At 54.7% G+C, this 20,886-nt stretch overlaps 1 protein-coding gene and 1 long non-coding RNA gene across 5 annotated transcripts in view; one reads left to right on the forward strand and one right to left on the reverse strand.

The window, feature by feature from the left end:
• The window catches only part of IGLL1 (immunoglobulin lambda like polypeptide 1), a 257,330-nt gene that overhangs the window by 96,196 nt on the left and 140,248 nt on the right, over nt 1–20,886 (reverse strand). The gene's annotated exons all lie outside the window — the stretch shown is intronic.
• LOC149119906 (uncharacterized) overlaps nt 18,013–20,886 on the forward strand; it is a 75,453-nt gene continuing 72,579 nt past the window's right edge. Inside the window, exon 1 of one of the 4 annotated variants that reach the window (XR_016227377.1) lies at nt 18,013–18,207. This is a non-coding gene — a long non-coding RNA (uncharacterized LOC149119906). Of the gene's footprint in view, nt 18,319–20,886 lie in introns of all 4 variants that reach the window. The other 3 variants (XR_016227376.1, XR_016227375.1, XR_016227374.1) reach the window with 3 other exon arrangements.

The raw sequence follows: 20,886 nt of genomic DNA on the forward strand, positions 1-20,886 counted from the left end.
TCATTTGGGGAGTGAACCAGTGGATGGACGATCTCTCTTCTTTCTCTCTCTCTCTCTGTCTCTGTAACTCTGCCTTTCAAATAAATTATAATCTTTAAAAGGGATTTTTTATTTGCTTGCTTGAGACTTCAGCAAACTGGCAAACTATGTCGAGTTCTGTACCCAATCCTCCATGAATTACCAAGTTCTCCATATGTCTTGGTGAGAGCAGACGTTATTTGCAGCCCTGGATTTTTCCCTGGGGATGATTCTCTTTCTAATCTTTTTGGGTAGTTTCCCTTGGCCTCAGTGGTTTCCCCACACGCATACCCTGACCTCTGCTCAGCCGTATACTCGGATCTGTGGGCCTGCACAGTGCTCTTTGTGTTCTGCTCTGGGCATTCTCCAGTTGCCACGGATCGTGGGCAGCTGTGTTTCTTCAACCTAGACTCCCAAGCTCTGACCACACTCTCCCCGCCTGGCCTCAGCCTAGAAATTCTCTGTGCAGTAACCTGGGGCCACTGTAGGGCTTACCTTGTTGGTTTCCCATCTTTCAGGGACCGCTCTTTGTTGCCTAGCAGCTAGGGACGTAAGAGCCTCTTTTTTGTTGGTTTTTTTTGTTGTTGTTGTTGTTGTTTTGCTTTGTGTACATTTTCTCTTGCTTTTAATGATTTCAAGCAGGAGAGAATCAGTCTCTTCCCTGCCATCTTTATTAAGACATTCATCCAATTAAATTCAGGCTCATTCACAGGAGTAGGGTTTGAGGTTTGCTCTGACCCCGAAGGGGTCTCCTTAGCTGTGTCTTTTCTTGCTTCTGCCCAGTAAATGAGCTGGTCTGTGATTCAGCCTGTATCTCTGAAGCTACCAGTCCCCTCCTAATTGCTTTTTTTCACAAGCCTCTTTGTTTTCTGAGTTCCCTTAGGTTGCCAACTGCCTCACACTCTGTTACAAATGAAGTCAATTCATTTGGGATGGGCTTTGGAGCTCTGCATGTCATACTATTTTTAAGGGTTTTATTTATTTATTTGAAAAAGTCACACACACACACACACACACACACCCCTTCCATTTGCTGATTCACTCCCCAAATTCCCACAACAGCTAGGGTGGGGTCAGGCCAAAGCTAGGACCCAGGAACTCCATCTTGGTCTCCACCATGGGTGGCAGGAGCCCAAGTACGTGGGGCACTTTCTGCTGCCTTCTGGGGTGCATCAGGAGGGAACTGGATTGGAAGCAGAGGTGGACTCAGGTCTGTGCTCTCTGATAGGGCCACAGGCATCCCAATGGTAGCTCAGGCCACTGTGCCACAACAGCCAACCCTGGTGTCCTCTACTTTATGTACTGCCTTTCCCACTAGGAAAAACCTCTGAGCTTCGGTTCTAGGGCTGGGAGTGGGGACAGTGGCAGCTTGTCTGAGTGACAGCCCTGCATCAGGAGTTGGATATGGTTCGGTGCTTGCTTCTCCCAGTGTAGAACCTCTGCTTTCTGGAGAAGCTGGAAAGGGTGGGGCTGGGGGTTGAATGTCCCTGTGTTCACCCAAGGCGGAGCCTCTGTTCACAGTGGGGGCAGGGTGGCAGAAGAGTGCCCCCAACTGTTGCCACAGTCACCAGGAATTCAGCCTTGGTGGCAGGTAGCTGGGCTGGGAAAGAAATGCTGAGTCACTCCTCCTAGGAGGATGCCACAGCCCCTGGCATGGAGCCTCATGGACACAGTGCTCTGTTCTTGGCTGCACACACCTGGAGTGGGGTTTCTGCCACCTCGGGCTGGCAGCGGGGAGGATGGGACAGGCCATGGCTGAAATGCAAGAGACATATCCTGTTCTTGTCAAATTTTAAATTGTCTTATACAAATGTTTACTTGCTATATGCCCTTAAGACTATTTTTACACACACACACACAAATACTTCAAAAAGGGCACAAAAATGAAATCTAAAAATATTGATTTTGGTGCAAAAATTGTTTTGAAACCCATGCATTTGAGGGGCCTTCAAAAAGTTTATGTAAAATCTATAGTATGAAAAAACCAGGCATGGGATTAAAACGTTTTTTGCACCAAAACAAACTAATATTTTAAGTCTATTTTTTGAGGAACTTTTAAGTATGTCTGAAATACTTTAACACACGCACACACACACACACACACACACACTATTGCTGTCCTGGAGATGGAACATCTCTCCCTCAGGTTTTGTTTTTATATTTATTTATTTTATTTATTATATTTATTTATTGGATGTGGGCATCCCTAGTGGTATCTTTATTTGAAAGGCAGAATAACAGAAAGTGAGGGGGGAGAGAGAAAGAGAGAGAGAAAGAGAGAGAGAGAGAGGTCTTCTGTTTGCTGCTTCACTCCCCAAAAGGCCTCAACCTCTGGAGCTGGATTAGGCTGAAGCCAGGAGCCTGGAGCTTCTTCCAGGTCTCCCACCTGGGTGCAGGGGCCCAAGAACATTGGCAGCTATTGCTGCTTTCCCAGGTGCAATAGCAGGGAGCTGGATCAGAAGTGGAGCAGCTGGGACTTGAACCAGTGCCCATATGGGATGCTGGCTCTGCAGGTGGCAGCTTTATAGCACTGGCCACCCCCTCCCCCCATATGTTTTTTAAAAATTTACTTATTTATTTGAAAGGCAGAGTTACAGAGAGGTGGAGGGAAGGAGGGAGGGAGGGAGGGATGGAGAGAAGAGAGAGAGAGAGAGAGAGTCTGTCTTCCATCTACTGGCCACAATGGTTGAAGCTGGGCTGATCTGAAGCCAGGAGCTTCTTGCAGGTCTTCCACATGGATGTAGAGGCCCAAGCACGTGGGCCATCTTCCACTGCTTTCCCTGGCCATAGCAGAGAGCTGGATGGAAAGTGGAGCAGCTGGGACTCGACCTGGTGCCCATATGGGATGCCGGCACCACAGGTGGCAGTTTTACCCACCATGCTGAAGCACCAGCCCCCTCCCCCCATGGGCTGTAAAACTCTGAAGTGGATGCCCAGCTGCAGTTTACACTGTCCTCCACTGCAGGGAGAGGTAAGGAGAGAAACTTCAGGGAATCAAACCTCCCACCTTGTGTTTTATTATGTTTATTTGAAAGGCAGGGAGACAGAGATAGAGAAAAAGACCCACAGAGATCTGCCATCTGCTGATCCATTCCCCAGATGGCCAGGACAGCCAGGGTTGGCCAGGCTGAAACTAGGAGCCAGGAGCCGGGAACTTAATCTGGGTCTCCCACGTGGGTGACAGGGACCCAACACTTGAGCCATCACCTCTGCACCTCTAGAGTGGGTAGTGGATCCAGGACTCACACCAACATTCTCTGATATGGGATATGGGCGTCCCTAGTGGCATCTTAACCACTATACCAGATATTCACACACATACCCCATCTTGTTTTAAAATTAGAACATTTTCTTTACTAGTCACACATTAATTCATAGAACAAAACCCTGGTTACCTTGAATTTTAACTTTCTTAGTCTTTCTGCAGTAAACAGCACTCCCACCCAAGTGGCCAAAAATGTCTCTAGCGACCAGGTTTAGGATCAGGTTCATGGTCTCAACCTCAACAGAGAACTGGGGACCTGAGAAACCCAAGCTGTTTCTAAGCTCTCTTTCTGCACGCACGCCACCTGGTGGGCAGTTTCTGCATAGAGCATCTTGGCCAGGGATTGTCTTTGGTGTTCTCTGGCACCACGTGCCCCACCCTCCCCAACAGTGTGGAACATCTCAGCCTGGTGTATGTAGTCAGACCATATCTCACTTTGGCGAGGTGAGTTTTGACCCAATGAGTATGACTTTCCTTTACAAGGAACCAGACTTGGAGTGGGTTAGCTGAGGGAACAGTCACCCGCCTGTCTGTGGCCACAGGTGCTGCTGGCTAGCACTTCCCCAGTGCTAGGTCAGGGTGGGGTTCAAGGTGAGCATTGAAGGTGTGTGCCTCCTTCGGTAGTATTCCTTCCAGGTCAGTATCTACAGTTACCATCACTGTTTTCTTTTTGTTCCCCGTCTCAGCAGATTTTGCTGGGTGTCACAATATCGTCCTTGCCCAGTTTGCAGGACAGCAGTGGGAAGAACAGAGGCTGGATTGGGGTTTTGTTATTTTACATCGAGACCCTCAAAGGACAAAAGACAGATCTCTCCTTTGTTGGGCTTCCTGCCTTTACAGATTTATTTTCTTTCCTTTCAGTGAGCAGAGAGTGATCACCTACAAAATATGGATTCAATTATTCCCCCTGGACAGTGTTCTTCCCGCAGAGAGAGCATCTCCTGGGATAGGATCCAGTCACAGATTCCCCCAGCTGAGACATTTATTTGCTGCCAGGCCAAATTGCCTGAATCTGTGACCCAAGGGTGGACAGGCTTGTTGTGCCCATGGTACCCAGAAGCTCATGACCTTGGATTCCTGAGCTGAATTCTTCTTTTCTTCTTCTTCTTTATTCTTTTTAAAATTTATTTATTTATTTATTTGAGAGGCAGAGAGAGAGAGAGAGAGAGAGAGAGAGAGTTCGTTCTTCCATCTGCTGGTTCACTCTCCAAATGACCACAATGGCCGGAGCTGGACTCATCTGAGGCCAGGAGCCATGAGCTTCTTTTGGGTCTCCCATGCAGGTTCAGGGGCCCAAGAACTTGGGCCATCTTCCACTGCTTTCCCAGGCCACCAGCAGGAACTGGCTTGGAAGTGGAGCAGCCAGAACTGGAACCAGCACCCATATGGGATGCTGGTACTGCAGGCAGAGGCAGTATTACCAGTTGTTAACTGTGAAAAGGATGAAAAAGACCACAAGATAATCATTAGTAGCAGATTCAGAAAGCAGCTTCCGACTCTGCTGAGGGAGGCTGGGCAGTGAGGGAACCAAGAGCTCAGGAGGAGGCTCCCCACGTGGCCGTGATTCGTGTCTTTTCTGGGAGAGTGTGGCTTTGCAGGGACGTGCAGTCTCAGAGCATGTGCCAGTACTGTCCAGGGAAGAGACTACTTATAACCCAAGGGCGTGGCCAGAACTGGTCTGCAGAGTGACTGTCAGTGCTGCAGGTGTGGGTGGCTGCAGCAGGTTTGGGGGAGCAGCTCGTGGGGTGCAGAGATGGCTGCCTGAGGGATGCAGCAAGTGCTGGTCTGTAGAAGTGGCAGCCAGGGGATTTGTGTTTGGTGAATAAAATCTTTCAAAAATCCTGTTGTACCTCTAGGGACCTGGAACGTGATACCTGGGGCTAAGCAGACACCCTCTTTAAAAATACCCTGTGAAGGGGAGGGCATCGTTGGTGATGGGCAGTCTGTTCTGCCACGTGGGGCTTTGGGTGTCAAGGGCTTAGTGTAAATGTTTTGCTGTTACAGGGGCCACCCTCACTCCCCCACCTCCCCAGCCTAGGCTGGGATATAGGGTACTGAGGCTGGGAAGGCCAGGGCAGTACGCGGTCAGAAGAAAGGCCCTGAGACCTGGCGCCAAGGACCACGTCCCAGGAGGAAGGACTCTTGGTGAAGGAATGCTTCTGGTTACACTGAGAGCTGGTCACTCTCAGCCAGAGGCTGGGTCTGCAGGCTGACAGATGTCCCTTGTTACTCCAACCCCAGGAGCTGCTCCAGCCCCAGCATCGGGAGACTGTGTGAAGGACCCTTGTGGACACTGCCCGGACGTTGTATCTTTCCTGGAGATGATGGGCCCCAGGGCTGGTTAAGGAGGAGGGGAGGTGTGGAGGTGGGATTCCTGCTCCCTTCCTGCACACTAAGCCCTTTTCTCCATGGTCTGGGATTTGCCTGGCTCTGCCACCAGGTGTCGCTGTCACTTGCACAGGAGCACAGGAAGTCAAGATTGCCTGTCAGGAGGGGAGAATGCAGGAACAGTGGCTGGGAAGAGCTCAGTCAGTGCTGGGCTGCATGTGCCAGTTCCTGAGAACCGAAGGCCGAGTCATCCCTCCCAGATCTGTTTAGTGGGCACCGCGGTAGTTTGCAATCAGCCATGGGAGAGGAGGTACACTGAAAATTGGTCTATAGTGTCAATTAATTCTGCTGTTTCCATGCTGATTTTCTGTCTGTTTGATCTGTCCATTGCTGAAAGTGGGATTTTGAAATCTGCCATTACTATTGTATTTGAGTCTATGTCTCCCTTTAGATCCCTTAACATCTATTTTACATAGCCAGGTGCCCTGTAATTAGATGCATATACATTGATAATAGTTACATCTTCCTGTTGAATTGATCCCTTAATCCTTACATAGTGCCCTTCTTTGTCTCTTTCAACAGTTTTTGTGTTAATGTTTATTTTGTCTAATATTAGATTGGCTATACTGGTTCTTTTTTGGTTTCTGTTAGCATGGAATATCTTTTTTCATTCTTTCACTTGCAGTCTGCCTGCATCTTTGTTGGTGATATGTGTTTCTTGTAGGCAGCAACTAGATGGATTTTGCTTTTTAATCCATTCAGCCAGTCTGTGTCTTTTAACTGGAGAGTTGAGGCCATTTACATTCAAGGTGACTATTGGTAAGTAATGACTTTGCCCTGCCATTTTTCCGTAAACATTCCTTCTTCTTTCATAGTGATGACTGTGTTTCTGAGTATAGCTTCTCCAGCAGGACTGGACAGGTGGTGACAAATTATTTCAATTTTTGTTTGTCATGGAAACATGACATTCATAATGAGAGCTTTTTTTTTTTAACCTTCATTCATAAATGAGAGCATTGCGGGGTATAGTATTTTGGGTTGACAGTTCTTTTCTCTTAAGACTTGGAATATATCTCACTAGTCTCTCCTAACCTGTGGGGTTTTGATGAGGAGTCCACTGTGAGTCTAATTGGAGATCCTCTGAAATTAATCTGGCATTTCTCTCACGCACATTTTAGAATCTTTTTTTATGTTTTACTGTGGGGAGTTTGATTACAATGTGTTGTGGTGAAGTTCTTTTCTGGTCATGTCTATTAGGAGTTCTATATGCATCCTGTACTTGGATGTCCCTTTCTTTCATATATATTATGGAAATTGTTTGTTATTATTGCACCAAAAGGCCTTCTAATCCTTTCTCTCTTTCCAAGCCTTCAGGAACTCCTACAACTCATAAGTCAGGTCATTTGATAGTATCCTGTAGATTAGCAACAGCATTTTTTATTTTTCTAATTTCTTCTTGTTGTGTTTGGTCTGACTGTATGATTTCCTGTGCTTTTTAAAAAAAATGACAGGTAGAGTAATAGACAGTGAGAGAGAGAGACAGAGAGAAAGGTCTTCCTTCCGTTGGTTCACCCCCCAAATGGCCACCATGGCCGGAACTGCGCCGATCTGAAGCCAGGAGCCAGGTGCTTCCTCCTGGTCTCCCATGCAGGTGCAGGGGCCCAAGCATGTGGACCATCCTCCACTGCCTTCCCAGGCCACAGCAGAGAACTGGACTGGAAGAGGAGCAGCTGGGACTAGAACCGGCGCCCATATGGGATGCTGGCACCGCAGGTGGAGGATTAACCAAGTGAGCCACGGTGCTGGCCCCTCCTGTTCTTTGTTTTCTAAGTTGGATATTCTTTCTTCTGCTTCACTGATTTTGTTGTTTAGGCATTACACTGCATTTTTAATTTGTTCTATTGAATTCCTCCTTTCCAAGATTTCATTTTGATTTCTCTTTAAGATCTCAGTTTAATGGGAGAAATTTTCTTTCATATCATGTACGGATTTCATTATTTCATTCATTTGCTTCTGATTACTTCTAATTAATCCTATGATCAACATTTTGCATTTCATTTTTGGCATTTATTTCTTTTTTTAAAAAGATTTTATTCATTTATTTGAAAGTCAGAGAGAGAGAGAGAGAGGTCTTCCATCTGCTGGTTCACTCCCCAATTGGCTGCAATGGCTGGAGCTGTGCCTATCTGAAGACAGGAGCAAGGAGATTCTTCCAGGTCTTCCACGGGGGTGCAGGGGCCCACCTTCCACTGCTTTTCCAGGCCTGAGCAGAGAGCTGGGTGGGAACTGGAGCAGCTGGGACTAGAACCGGCGCCCATATGAAATGCTGGCGCTTCAGGCCAGGGCATTAACCCACTGTGCCACAGCGCCAGCCCCCATTTTTGGCATTTCTTAAATCTCATCATCTTCACAATATAGTATTGAAGTGTTGTATTCTTTTGGGGGTGTCATGTTGTCTTCCTTGTTCTTGTTTCTTGAATTGGTGCACTTGTTATTTGGCATTTGTGGAGATACTCATTGGTTTCTTTCTTTTTTTTTTTTTCTGTGGTGGCTTTTATCTTTGTACTATTCATCTGTACATAAGTGCAATGTCTACTTTCAGTGGCTATCTAGAGGCATGTGGTGGGAGTGGCCAGGAAACTCTGTTCAGTTCTCCAGGGTGAAGGGCCTGTCTAAGATGACGCATCCAGGTTTGGCACGGTAAATCTTTTTTTTTTTTTTTAGCAGAAGGGAGGTTTATTCTGCTAAGCTGAGCTCCTTTCCTCAAAGGAGATCAGTGCTTGAGTGCTAGCACTAGTGGGTGTAATATTAGTCTGCTGTGCCCCAAGGACCACACAAAGGATCTGTGCAGTCCTCCGTGCAAGCTCAGATTCTAAAAGTTAGAGTAGCCCCAGAGGTTTCATCCATGTGGGTTTTATTGCTCGGCATTTTCATTCTACTGGACAGGCAGGGGAGAGAGACAGAAAGAGACCCTCCATCCACTGGTGCACTCCCCAAGTGCCTGCACCATCCGGGGACACCAGGCTGACGCCAGGAGCCTGGAGCTCCATTTGGGTCTCCCACGTGTGCGGCAGGGGCCTGAGCACTTGAGCTGCCGGGGTGCCCGTGAGCAGGGAGCTGCATGGGAGTGGAGCAGCCAGCACTCAAAGCAGGCACTCCCTAGGGAGCTGGCGTCCCAAACAGTAACTCAGCTGCTACTGTGCCAGACTCGCAACCAGAAACTGACATTTTAGAAAATGCTAACCCATTAATTCATTTTAAAATAACAACAAACCCATTGCATGTTCACATACATAACAGATATTATGAAAGAAAAACACTTTTCCCAAAAGCAACCAGTGAGGCGAGCGACTTCACGCATTTGTAAACCTCTGTTGTCAGGCTCGCGGGACTCGCGCAGCCTCGGGAAGTCCCTGCACAGCGAGAGGCATCAGCACCTCCGCTTGTCACAGAAACAGCTTCCCGGCCAGCTTCTCAACACTCCATCATTGTGCTTTCAGATCTTTTAAAATATTTATTTGAAAGGCAGAATTACAGAAATGGAAAAAAGAAATAGAGAGAGAGAGAGAGAGATCTCCCATCCTCTGGTTCACTCCCCAAATAGCCAAAACGGCCAGAGCTGGGCCAAGCTGAAGCCAGGAGCCAGGACTCCATCCGGGTCTCCCATGCGGGTGCAGGGGCCCATCAGCAGGGAGCTGGATCGGAAGAGATGCAGCCGGGACTTGAACCGGCGCCTGTGTGGGATGCCGGCGTCACGGGTGATGACTTTCCTGGCCTCAGGAGCGGTTGTTAACGCTCCACCGCTGTGCCCAGGCCTGACAGATGCTTACCTGTGCCCCTCCCCGGGCCCCACAGTTTTGCTCTCTCCGGGGAGGTGTGCTTGCCTGGCACACTGAACCACGTCTGAATCCAGCCAGGGAGCGGCCGGAGCGGCCTCTGTGCGGTGGAAGGGAGGGTCCAGGGTACCCCTCCACACCCAGAGGTTCCCCAGCTCGGCCACCTGCCGCCGGGAGCCTCCCGCTGTGACTCACTTTAGTCAGCGGTGTGACCCCGTTCGTGCTGTAGCCCTCCCCCGGGGGGAGTTGAAGCCCAGCCCTAAAAGCTTCCAGGAGGGGCCGGAGCTGTGGCCCTGTGGGTTAGGCCGAGGCCTGCGGCGCGGCACCCTCGCTTCCTTTCCTTTTCCGGTCTTTCACGAAGTCGGCTCCCCTGCGCCCTCCTCCCGCAGTCCTGCCGGGGGCGCCCCGCGTCCAGCGCTAGCCGCGGTTAATCCTCCGGTTCTCGTTCCTTGCTCTGCCTGGAGCTTAGTCTCCTCCGAGGCCAGGAGGCCATCGTGCGTCTCTGCTCCCTCGCGGTGTGAGCGTGCACGCTGCAGGCCTGAGCCTCCCCGCACAGCCCTGCCGCATCCTGTCTCCCGCGCTGCATTTCTGCGTTCACTCCGCGGGTTTCCCTGGGCCCGTGAGCGACGCAGCCTCGTGAACGCGCGTCTCCCGGGAGACACACGCAGGAAAGCGCCTACCCCGCGCTCTCAGCTCACGCGGCTCCCTCCCGCAGGGCCCCGTGCAGGGCGCGGGGAGGTGGGCTCTGAGCGCACTGGGGCGCCGGCACCATTTCTCCTTTTGCACCGTTTTCATCCATTAAGGACAGGTCCCGTGCCGCGCGCCGCCCCCGCCTCCGCCCGCCCTGCCGTCTGGAACCCCGTGCTCCCGCGCAGCCGCGCTGTGCCTGCGCCGAGGGGCTTTCCACGTCGGAGTCCTGCTGGGCTCAGCTTCCTGCCGCGAAGGGGCTGCGCCCAGCACGCGTCAAGCATCACACATCACTCATCACACCCGTCACGCCCGTCTGTCCTTTGGGGTGGGCAGAACACCAGCGGGAGCCGGTGGGTGCTTTGGGGCAGCCTGGACCCAGGCCCCCGGCTGGGTCGGGCACCGCTGTCCACTCTCCCAACGCCCCGTCTTGGGAAAACCCGCAGGGTAGGGGGCACTCCCCCAGCCCGGCCCCTCACTCATGGCCCCGGTGCCTCAGGCGCACATCTACTCCCTGGCGGCCACGCTGAAGGCAGCCCTGGAGTACGCGGTGGAGCCGGAGCCGGAGCCCAGGCTGAGCACGGAGCTGGAGCCGCTGCTGAGCCAGATGCAGGCGGAGGAGCCCGCAGACAGACCCCGCCTGGAGGTGAGCGCTCCGGAGCCCAGGCCGCACGCCTCGCTGGGAGCTGTTGGGATGCAGTGTGGACAGGCAGCGCGAGGCGGGCGGCGGGCAGAGCCCTCTGCAGCCTCCTGAGAGCGCTCCAGTCCACAGAGCGTCATCGCGCTGTGCCGGGAGAAGACGCGGCCCGCGTCCTCTTGCCACGTGTGCGGAGCCTCTCCGCCGTCGGCAGCCGCGTGCTCTCCATCGAGTCCTTTGGCGCCTTTCAGGGTAAGAGAGCGCCCCCCCCCACGCACACACATCTGCCCACGCACGTACGTGCAACCACACGCCCGCACAGCCACCTACACACAATCCCAGGCACACTCATTCTTACTAAACCCCCACGCCCCCTGGACTCACACTCACACACGGGTATTCAAACAGATCACATAGGAAGGGTACTTCAAAAAGTTCACGGAAAACAGCATTGAAGATGATGTCATTTTGGTGCAAAAACCGGTTTTTGAAATCCGTACATACCAGGTCTTCAAGAAGCTCATGAAAACGCATTTTGCAAAAACCTAGCAGAGACTTCAAAGCATGCCAGGCCGGCACTGGGCACCTTGGGGACAGGTGCAGGTGCAGGCGCGGCGCCGCTCAGTTAGCTCATCCCCTCTGCCAGCGCCACTGCGTGCCGGCAGGTGCATTCCCTTCTGCACGCTCAAAGCTGTGGGGTTTCCACAGCTCATGGGGACTCCGCCTGTCTGAGCTCAGAGCCAGCAAGGGCCAGTAGGGTCCCATCTCAGGGACAGTGCTCACTTGGGAGAAGGTTTCACCTGATTCCCGTTCTCCCTCGGGAACCACTTGTGACTTTGACCAGCCCTCGGATGAGAAACCGGGTGTCCAGGAGACGTGTGCGGTGTTGTGTGGAGCAGGCGGGGGAGCCCTGGTGGAGGCCGGGGTGGGTGCCATGCTGGCGGCTCCACGTCGCTGTCTCTGCTGTGAACGCCTCTTGCTTTGTGTCCAGATTTGAGTGACAGTACCTGGAGGGCGATGCCTGCACCAAGAAGCGTGGGGCCCAGAAGGCCTCCAGGGGACCTTGGCACTGACCTAGAGGGCCTGCCCCAGCCCCCATCTCTGAGGAGCCCAGCCTGCGCCACAGACCCCTGTCCCCCAAGCCACTGCTGTCAGCCCCTATGAAGAACGAGGACAGCCACTGCCAGGAAGGGCTGGCCAGCCTTGTCCTGGACCCCCTGAGCCCCCTGGGTGAGCTGGACAGAGACCTCCTCAAGAGGAGCCACCTGCGGCGCATGCACTCGTCCCCCAGGCTCCTTCCCAAGGGCCCCGAGGCTGCTACCTCCAGCCCTGGAGCCCAGCTGCTCCTGCCTGCGAGCTCCCCTGCAGGCCCCAGGAAGACCATGCTGGGCGGGAGGAGCGGCCTCTCCAGGGTCAAGGAGCTGGAGCAGGAGCCGCAGCCCCAGCACACGGGGGCACCAGGCCCAGGCTGCAGTGGAGATGGGGCCCCAAGTCCCCACGCTCCAGCCAGGGGCCTGCCAAGCAGAGGTCCCTGCCCTGTCCCGAGGCCACTCAAGGTGCAGGAGGTGAAACTGAGATGCCCATGGGTGATGAGGAGACTCCCGGAGTGGCATTGATGGAGCAGGTGGGTGACAGGCTCCCAGCAGCTGGGGTGAGGAGCTGGCCACAGCCATGGCACTGCCGGCAGCACCGCCTCCCAGCCTCTCCAGGGTCTTCCTGTCTGCCCCGGCCTGGCCTGCCCCTGCCCCTGCATCCGGCTTAGGACACAGGCGAGCCAGGCCTGCGGTGCCCCCACTCGGCTCCTGAGCTGTGTCCCCTGAATGCCCCAGGGCGGGGGCCACACACACAGCCACTGCTGGTTGACCCACAGGACGAGGGGCGAGGGATTCTGGGGATTTTATTTCCATTCAAGTCCTGGCGAGCACTGGAGAGCCAACTACATGGACGGTGTGGTCACTTCAAGCAAGGTCTGTCCCAGGGCCAGATGAGCAGACTGAGGTGGCCAGGGCTGTCCTTTCCCCTAGGACAATGCCCAGCCACGGTTCTGGCATCGAGACTCCTGACCTCAGCCCCCACACAGGACACAGCCCCCCAGGCATCTGGGCTGCCCCAGCACACACTCCAGCCCCTCTGATACACAAGGGGCCTTGGAAAGGGGTCTCCGGGAGGACACTGGCCTCTGGAGCCTTCTGTGTGTCTGAGCCCATGTGGAGGACCTGCCCTCCAGGGAGACACACAGAGCGAGTGTGGGCCTTGTGCTCTGACCGCCTGCTCAGTGGCCCGCACAGCGTCTGTCACCACCTCCTCCCAGAAATTCCTCATCCTCCCTGACTACCCCCTGGACACGGCTCCCTGACCCTGGCTCCCACACGCTCCCTGCCCTTTGCACCCGGGTGACCACTCAGGTCACTGAGCCCAGGTCCCCAAAGGCATCCTCATATAGGGGACAAGTGCATGGTGTGCCGCCCTGGGGCTGCTGTGCCCACGGTTGTGCCGGCTCCTGGGGGCCCTGCCACATCTGACTTCACAGTGGCCAGGCCTCCAGCCTCACCCATGCTCACTCCGACCTCACTGCTTCCCCAGCCTCGCCTCGCAGGAGTGGGGTGTTACCTGCCACGCCCCCGGGAAGTCCCCTTCTCTGCTCCCATAGAACCTGTCCCTGCAGGACCTCCTGTGCAACTGGGCCGGCCCTTCAGGGAGTACAAGCTGTGGTCCATGTGCCTGGCCTGCCTCCGCGCCCTGCAGGTGCCCACGGAGCCCCCAGGTGACCCAGTGAGCCTGGGGGCAGGGCAGTGTCCACATCGTGGCCCTGGGGGAGGGGCAGCATGGGACACCAGGCACCAAGGATCCACCTGTGCGTGCTGCAGACCCCGAAGCCCGCTGGCCCCTGACCACACCCCTGGGTGCACGTCCTGTAGCTTACCTGTGCCCGGACTCCATGCTGGTGGCCGAGGACAGGACTGTGCTCCTCAGGCCGGCCCCTGACAATGGTGCGTCAGCAGGGGCACCCCGGGACCGTGGTCCAGGGCCGCTGGCCAGGCCGAGGGGAACACAGCGGGGCCTGCTCTTCCCGGGCCCCACAACTCCTTCCTGGCTCCTGAGGCGGCCGGGCAAAAGCCGGTGAGCAAGAATGTAACTGGGCGGTCTCTCCCCAGGCCCAAGGTCCCCCACTGCCGGCCGCCCTGGGATGGTGCAGACCTGAGACAGCTAAATCCGAGAACTCAGAACCCTTGGCTCCCACACAGGCAGAGGACACAGCAAGGGCAGGGCAGCGGCCGGCGTGGGGAGCCTGGTGGGGAGCCGAGGAAAGGCCGCCGCCCGGGGGCTCTCTCTGTCCAGGCACAGGAGCGCGACGGAGGCTTCAGCCTTTGACGGCCCTGGACAGCCAGCCCGGCAGGGCGCATAGAAGGGCTGCCAGGAGCTGAGGCTGGGGGTGGGGCCTCCCCGCTATCACAGCCCCCCAGTGTCAGGGGGTTGGCCGGGTGACGGGAGCGGCAGCATAGGAGGGCGTGGCACGAGACCGCAGTGAACGCCTGCACGGACAGCACAGAGGCCGGGAACACCCAAGAGGGGCGGGCGGCACCGAGGCCGCGCCTCCGTGGGCAGCCACGGCACGCTGGCGATGTAAACACGCACGCGGCAGCACGCTGGTGACGCAAGCACGCCGGACGGTGCCCGTGAGCGGCGTCTGAGCAACAACGTTTCCACAAAGAAGAAGAGAAATCCAGCGTGGACGTTAGAGCCGCGCACTGTTCCCGGCTCGGCGGATGGGGGAGCGCAGTGAGCTGGCGGTGTAGCCCTGGGTGCAACACCGCAGACCACCGCGTGGGCCCTGCTACTCTGCTCCCTGCTGACGGGAAAGCGGCGGGAGATGGCCCAAGCGCCTGGGCCCCTGCGCCCGCGTGGGAGACCCGGAGCAAGCTCCTGGCTTTGGCCTGGCCCAGACCTCTGTGGAGTGAACCCGCCGACAAGAGATCGCTGTGTCTCTCTGCGACTGCCTTTCCAATAAATAAGAGAGGCAGAGAGAGAGAAAGTGAGAGACAGAGAGAGAGAGAGAGGTCTTCCATCCGCTGGTTCACTCCCCAAATGGCTGCAACGGCAGGAGCTGTGCTAATTTGAAGCCAGGAACCAGGAGCTTCTTCCGGGTCTCCCATGTGGGTGCAGGGACCCAAGGCCTTGGGCCATCTTTCACTGCCTTCTCAGGGCACAGCAGAGAGCTGGGTCAGAAGTGGAGAAGCTGGGACTCGAACCGACACCCATACGGGATGCTGACACTGCAGGTGGCACCTTTGCCTGCTACGCCACGGCGCTGGTCCCATAAATCAGTCCTTAGAAAAAGAAGAAGAAATAGCACAGCTGGAAGACAGAGAGCAGCCCCAGACTTGCACGAAGACATTCTCTAACCTCCTTCATCATCTTGCACACACGAAGGAAAGAAATGAGGAAATGAGACTGAGGAGTGAGTATCCTGGGAGACAGATGAGAACCCACTGCACTGACCCCAGCCCAGGGAGTCTCATTCGGCTACTGCTGTGTCTCCTTCTTTCTCTGCTTCTTTCCAGCATGGCTTAGCTGCTCCCACCCTGAGCTCTGTCTCTGGGGGAAGCACAAATAGAAATAAAATGGCCACAAACACATGCCACACATAAAACAAGCCTAGTAGTCACATTGTAAAAAAAAGATTTATTTGAAAGAGAGAAAAGGAGAGATCTCTGATCCGCTGATTTACTCCCCAAATGGCTGCAACAGACAAGTCTGGGATAGGCTGAAGCCAGGAACTCAGAGCTCCATCCTGGTCTTCCACAGGGGTGGCTGGCAGTAACCCAAGCAATTGGGCCATCACACCATTGCTTTCCCAGAAGCATTAGCAGGGACTAATTAGTGGAGCATCCAGGACTCGAACTAGGATGGGATGCCAGTGCCCCAAGCAGTGGTTTCTCCCGTTGCTCTACAATGCAAGAATGTGATCGTTTCAACTTGTAGTCATTTTAAAAATAAGATATTTTACATTTCTGAATTAAATCCTCATAATCTGTGCATGTTTTCCTTGAAGAGCACAGCTCCATTCGGGTGTTTCCAGGGCTCAGTAGCCACACCTAGCTCCTGGCTCCTCAGTGGGCAGCAAGGTGTCAGGTTCTCTAACTGTGTCCTAACTCAGTCTCTAACTCTGTGTGCTGCCTCCATACTCCTCACCACCTGCACGCACACAGCTGGGCATGGGGGGCTAGAGCCTGGCTCCTGAGACACTAGGGGCCTTTCCCCAGGACACTGACTCCGAGGGATACTGTGTAGCCAAGAGCTACAACAGCAAAAAGAAAAACTCCCACTCTCTCATGAGCTTGTACAGAAAGAGAGCCAAGGCGTGGCATCCAGTGAACAAGACACAGTGTATGTGGAACTCACCTGCTGCAGGAAGAGCAGGGACTTGGTTGTTGGAGCACGCACTTCCCAGAAGGATTCTTCAGGAACTCGGAACACCCAGAGGGGCAGCTGGACGGATGGAGGGCGGGAGTGGGAAGAGGGCTTTCCATAGCCTGCATGCTACTCTCCCCAAAATAACATCAACGCTTCAGCTAAGGACACATTTGGGCCCAGGAGCCCTCCCGGTGCATTTGTCCCTCTGTAGCCCTTGCACGCATTCCCTGGGGCTTTGCATCAGAGGAACACACACAGACGAGGTCTCTGCTGTTACTGCTGTTCCACAGCGGGAAGGGGGCTTGGCAGAGGCACAGGCGGGAAGATAATACCGGGGGACTCCAAAGAGCTCTGTTATTTCAGGAAGGCAGTGGGTCCCCTTCAGGCTTCCTGCCCCTTCCCACAGCCCACCGGCTGGGACCCCTGGGCCACCTGCTGCAAGAGCATCCCGTCCCCCCACGAAGAGCCCTGGCCTTGAGGTGGGCGGGGAGGGAAGCAGTTTCTGTGAGGCGCATCATCCTCTCTCCCCGAAGGATGTCCCTCATCCCCAGAGGCCAGATGCCATCCTGCGGCTGCCCCCTGTGGCCCGGCATCTCCAGCTTGCGCCGTGTGTCCCTCTGCGCACACCCGTTCCCCGTGCTCTGGCACCCATTCATTCCTTCTTCACGTATGCACGGAACACGTACAGCTTCCCAGTCACTGTGCTGCACCCTGGAGACAGGCAGGAACGAGACAGAAAGGCCCTGCGTTGTGCAGTTCACCATCCAGCAGGAGAAACGACGCTAACGTAAAAATGAGTCACTGCTGCTGTCGTGATAGAGTGGACACAAAAGGACAGGAAACCGGGCACACGGCCTTTCAGCTGAGTCTAAGAAACCTGTAAATGCAGAGATGAGATGTGAGAAGTGGGCCTGCAGCAGTGGTGGGGACATGAGGCCGGGAAAGGTGAAGGCAGGTTCCTCGGAGCCCGCACCTAGTAAGCGGGGGAGTCCAGATTCGAATCCAGACCTATCCGGCTGCAGATCTCGGGGTTCTCCAGCGTCCTGCTGCTTCCCAAGCTCCATCCAGAGCGAGAATCCTCTGGGGTCAGGTTTTTAACCGACGTGGCCGCTGACCCCGCTCCTTCCGTGCGGTCACGTGGTGCCTCCCGCTTCCACTCGCAGGGGACCCCGTCCGGGTCGGCGGCCGTCACCCCACGGACCCCAGCGGCCACGGGCCGGCTCCTGCAGGCCCCGCGTCGGGCGTTCATGCGCGGGCGGAGCGCGCCGCCTCCAGCGCCCGCGCGCCCCGGGCTCAGCCCGGTCGCGGGGTTGCGGCGGCCGCGCTCCTCCGTGCTGGCTGCGGCCGCCTGCAGTCGGGGAGCGCGGGTGGGGACTGATGGGGGTCCCCTAAGGGGAGCCGCCCTTGGAGGGTAGGGCAGAACGAGTCCGGTTCAGGGAGGCGCTGCCAGCAGTGGCCGCTCGGGGCGCTCTCGGGCAGGGCCTCCAGGAGCGGCGAGGGCTGCGCTGTGCGTCCCGGGGTGCAGGCCCCGCAGCTGTCAGCGCCCGGCTTCTGGGGCAGCCGTGAGATGCGGGACTTGAGAGTGTGGAGCTGGCGGGCGCCGGGTCGCAGGGGCGCCCTCTTCAGGCAGCCAGGCCTTCCTGCCGCGCTCCCGCCAGTGCCGCATCACTGCGCAGGCGCAAAGCGCTGTCCTCCACAGCTCAGGGCAGGGTCTCCAGAGATGGCAGACCGGCCCAGACGGAGGCCAATGGCTACGCATGCGCAAGCACAGAGTTACTGATTGGTTGCTGCTCTTCCCGTCTTATCCAATAGAAAAGAGTCCCTCCGGAGCCCATATTTGATACAGAGGCTATGAGTATGCTGTGCAGTTGGCGTCGGCCATTTTTTTTTTATGTTTCGTTGGATTTGTTGTCGTCCGTTGGCGTGTGCTGTGGACTGCAGCACATGCGGAGGCCAGGCTTGAAGCCAGGCACGTGGAGCTGCCGCGGAGAGGGCCGACTGGAGAGAGCGCGGGTCTGCGGGTGCGTGAGGAGAACTCTCCCGTGGACGGCTGCCCCAGCTCCCCGGCGTCGCGTCAGCGTCTGTGGCGCGTCCGTGGGGCCTGGCCGGGCCCGGGCGCTCTCCTCAGGGAGGTGGGAGCCGCGGAGAGGCGTGGAGGGCGCGGGGCGTGCGTGCCGGGAGGACGGACGCGGGCTGTGGGCGTCGCCGCGCCGCTGGGCGCCCTGTGGCAGGCGCTGCTCGCGGCCATGAAGCTCCTGGGGGCGAACTGGAATGAGGGTTTCTCCTGTCAGCGGCCGGGGGAGCTTCCGTCTGAGAACTGGGACCCGAGCTGCGCGTTGGTTTTCTTGATGGATTCATTTTATATTTTGTGGAGTACGTGTTTGTGGGCTGTGTTGTCGCTTTCCCACCAGCTTCTGCTTGTGGGGTCTGGGATGTTGTCCGTGGAGCGTTGGTTGTGCTGTCGGTTCAGTTTGGGGTCGTTTTCAGGGTGAACAGTGTTTGTGACTGAGGGGTATCTTGGTTCTCTTGGGTTATGTCACTGTAACGCTACGGAAGTCTCCTGGAACTTGGGGCCGAGTGTGGGCATTTGGGAGTCATTGATTTTAGGATTGTTTATGGAATAAATTATGTGAATGGTGGACTATGATGGGGTAGAAATTTCTTTTAATTTTAAAAATTCAGAAGATTGATTTTTGAGGTCTTGGGGAAGAGTCTGTTTTGTGGGCGATTATGTCGTTATGGAGGGCTGTGGGTGCTTGGTCATTGTTACTGTGTTTCTTGTGACTGACATTTTCTGGGGGATTAGATGGCTGGTGATGTGGTTAATCAACGTGAAATGAGGGAATGAAGAAATGCAGTGTAACTAAGACTCTCTATTTGACATTGTAGTTCAGGCTGTTATTTGGGAGGGGAAATATTTTGGGGCTCATTTTTTCCAGTCAGATTCTGTACAATATTAGCGATGATTGAATTTGGCTTGCAAGAAATGTGATTGGCAGGCCGGCGCCGCGGCTCACTAGGCTAATCCTCCACCCGTGGCGTCGGCACACCGGGTTCTAGTCCTGGTTGGGGCGCCGGATTCTGTCCCGGTTGCTCCTCTTCCAGTCCAGCTCTCTGCTATGGCCCGGGAGTGCAGTGGAGGATGGCCCAAGTGCTTGGGCCTTGCACCCGCATGAGAGACCAGGAGAGGCACCTGGCTCCTGGCTTCCAATCAGTGCAGTGTGCTGGCCGCAGCGCACCAGCCACAGAACCAACGGTAAAGGAAGACCTTTCTCTCTCTCTCTCTCACTGTCCACTCTGCCCGTCAAAAAAAAAAAAAAAAGAAATGTGATTGGCAATGCATGATTGTTGGGAAAAACTAGATGAAAATCTGGTTTTAGGATTGTATATTAGTTGATGGAATTGTATTTCTGTAGTCCTAAAATGGTTATGATGGAAGCTGATAATTTTGTGTGAACCATCATTTGGTAAATGGTTACAGGGAGAGACATTGTTGGATGTGAGTGAGCCAGCAGAAACCCCACCAGCAGGCTGGCATTTGATTGACTTAATTAGGAATGGGTCAGTTTCCATATTAGAGCTGAGAATCAGGGCTGTCCTCAGAATGCAAAGACGTTAATGTGAGTACCACGGGCAGCTTTTGGGGAGGTGACAGTGTCATTACGAGGGGATGGGATGTGTTTGTGGATTTTAAGTCTCAGTCTTTAGAGTAGAAGCCTTTCAGGAAAGGGATGCCTGTCAGTTCAAGGCCACCAGGAATAAGTAAGGGCTAACATTGACTGTGTTTCAATCTGTTGTGGAGGCAATGGGTCGCAGATCTGGAGCACATACATAATACAGCTTTGAGGAATGGGTATTACTAGTGTGTAGACATGATAGATGTGTGGGGTCAGTGCTATTGCATAGCCAGTAAAGCTATGGCCTGTGATGCTGGCATCTCTGCAGGCACTGGTTTGTGTCCTGGCTGCTCCACCTCTGCTTTAGCACCCTGCTAATGGCCTGGAGAAAGCAGCCAAAAATGGCCAAAATATTTGGACTCCTGCTGCCCACCTGGAAGATCTAGATTTATCTCCAGCTCCCTGGCTTCATCCTGGCTCAGCCCCAGCCATTGCAGCCATCTGGGAAGTGAACTAACAGATGGCAGATTGATCTATCTATCTCTATCTCTATTTCTCCCTAACTCTGACTTTCAAATAGAAAAATATTTTTAAAAGAAGTGATCAATGTAATTGCTTAATGCCAATGGTAACCATATTTAAACCCAAATGTTCCGATTTTTCAAATACAGAATAATATACAATTAATTGGAACCACTTCAAATATGCAGCTACCAGGCATTCTTGCAGCGTGGTTAGAAATAGAAGCTGTGGAATCATGCTGACCTCGCTTAGAATCCTGACTCTGACTTCCCAGCTGCAGGTCCTCAGCTTGGGCAAGGCAGTTAACCACAGTGAATTCTTTTTTTTTTTTTTTGACAGGCAGAGTGAACAGTGAGAGAGAGAGACAGAGAGAAAGGTCTTCCTTTTGCCGTTGGTTCACCCTCCAATGGCTGCCGCGGCCAGCGCGCTGCGGCCGGCGCATCGCTCTGATCCAAAGCCAGGAGCCAGGTGCTTCTCCTGGTCTCCCATGTGGGTGCAGGGCCCAAGGACTTGGGCCATCCTCCACTGCACTCCAGGGCCATAGTAGAGGGCTGGCCTGGA

Source organism: Oryctolagus cuniculus, chromosome 21 (assembly GCF_051225735.1).
Source record: "Oryctolagus cuniculus isolate XC-2025 breed Fujian yellow rabbit chromosome 21, ASM5122573v1, whole genome shotgun sequence".
NCBI classification, from domain to species: Eukaryota; Metazoa; Chordata; class Mammalia; order Lagomorpha; family Leporidae; genus Oryctolagus; species Oryctolagus cuniculus.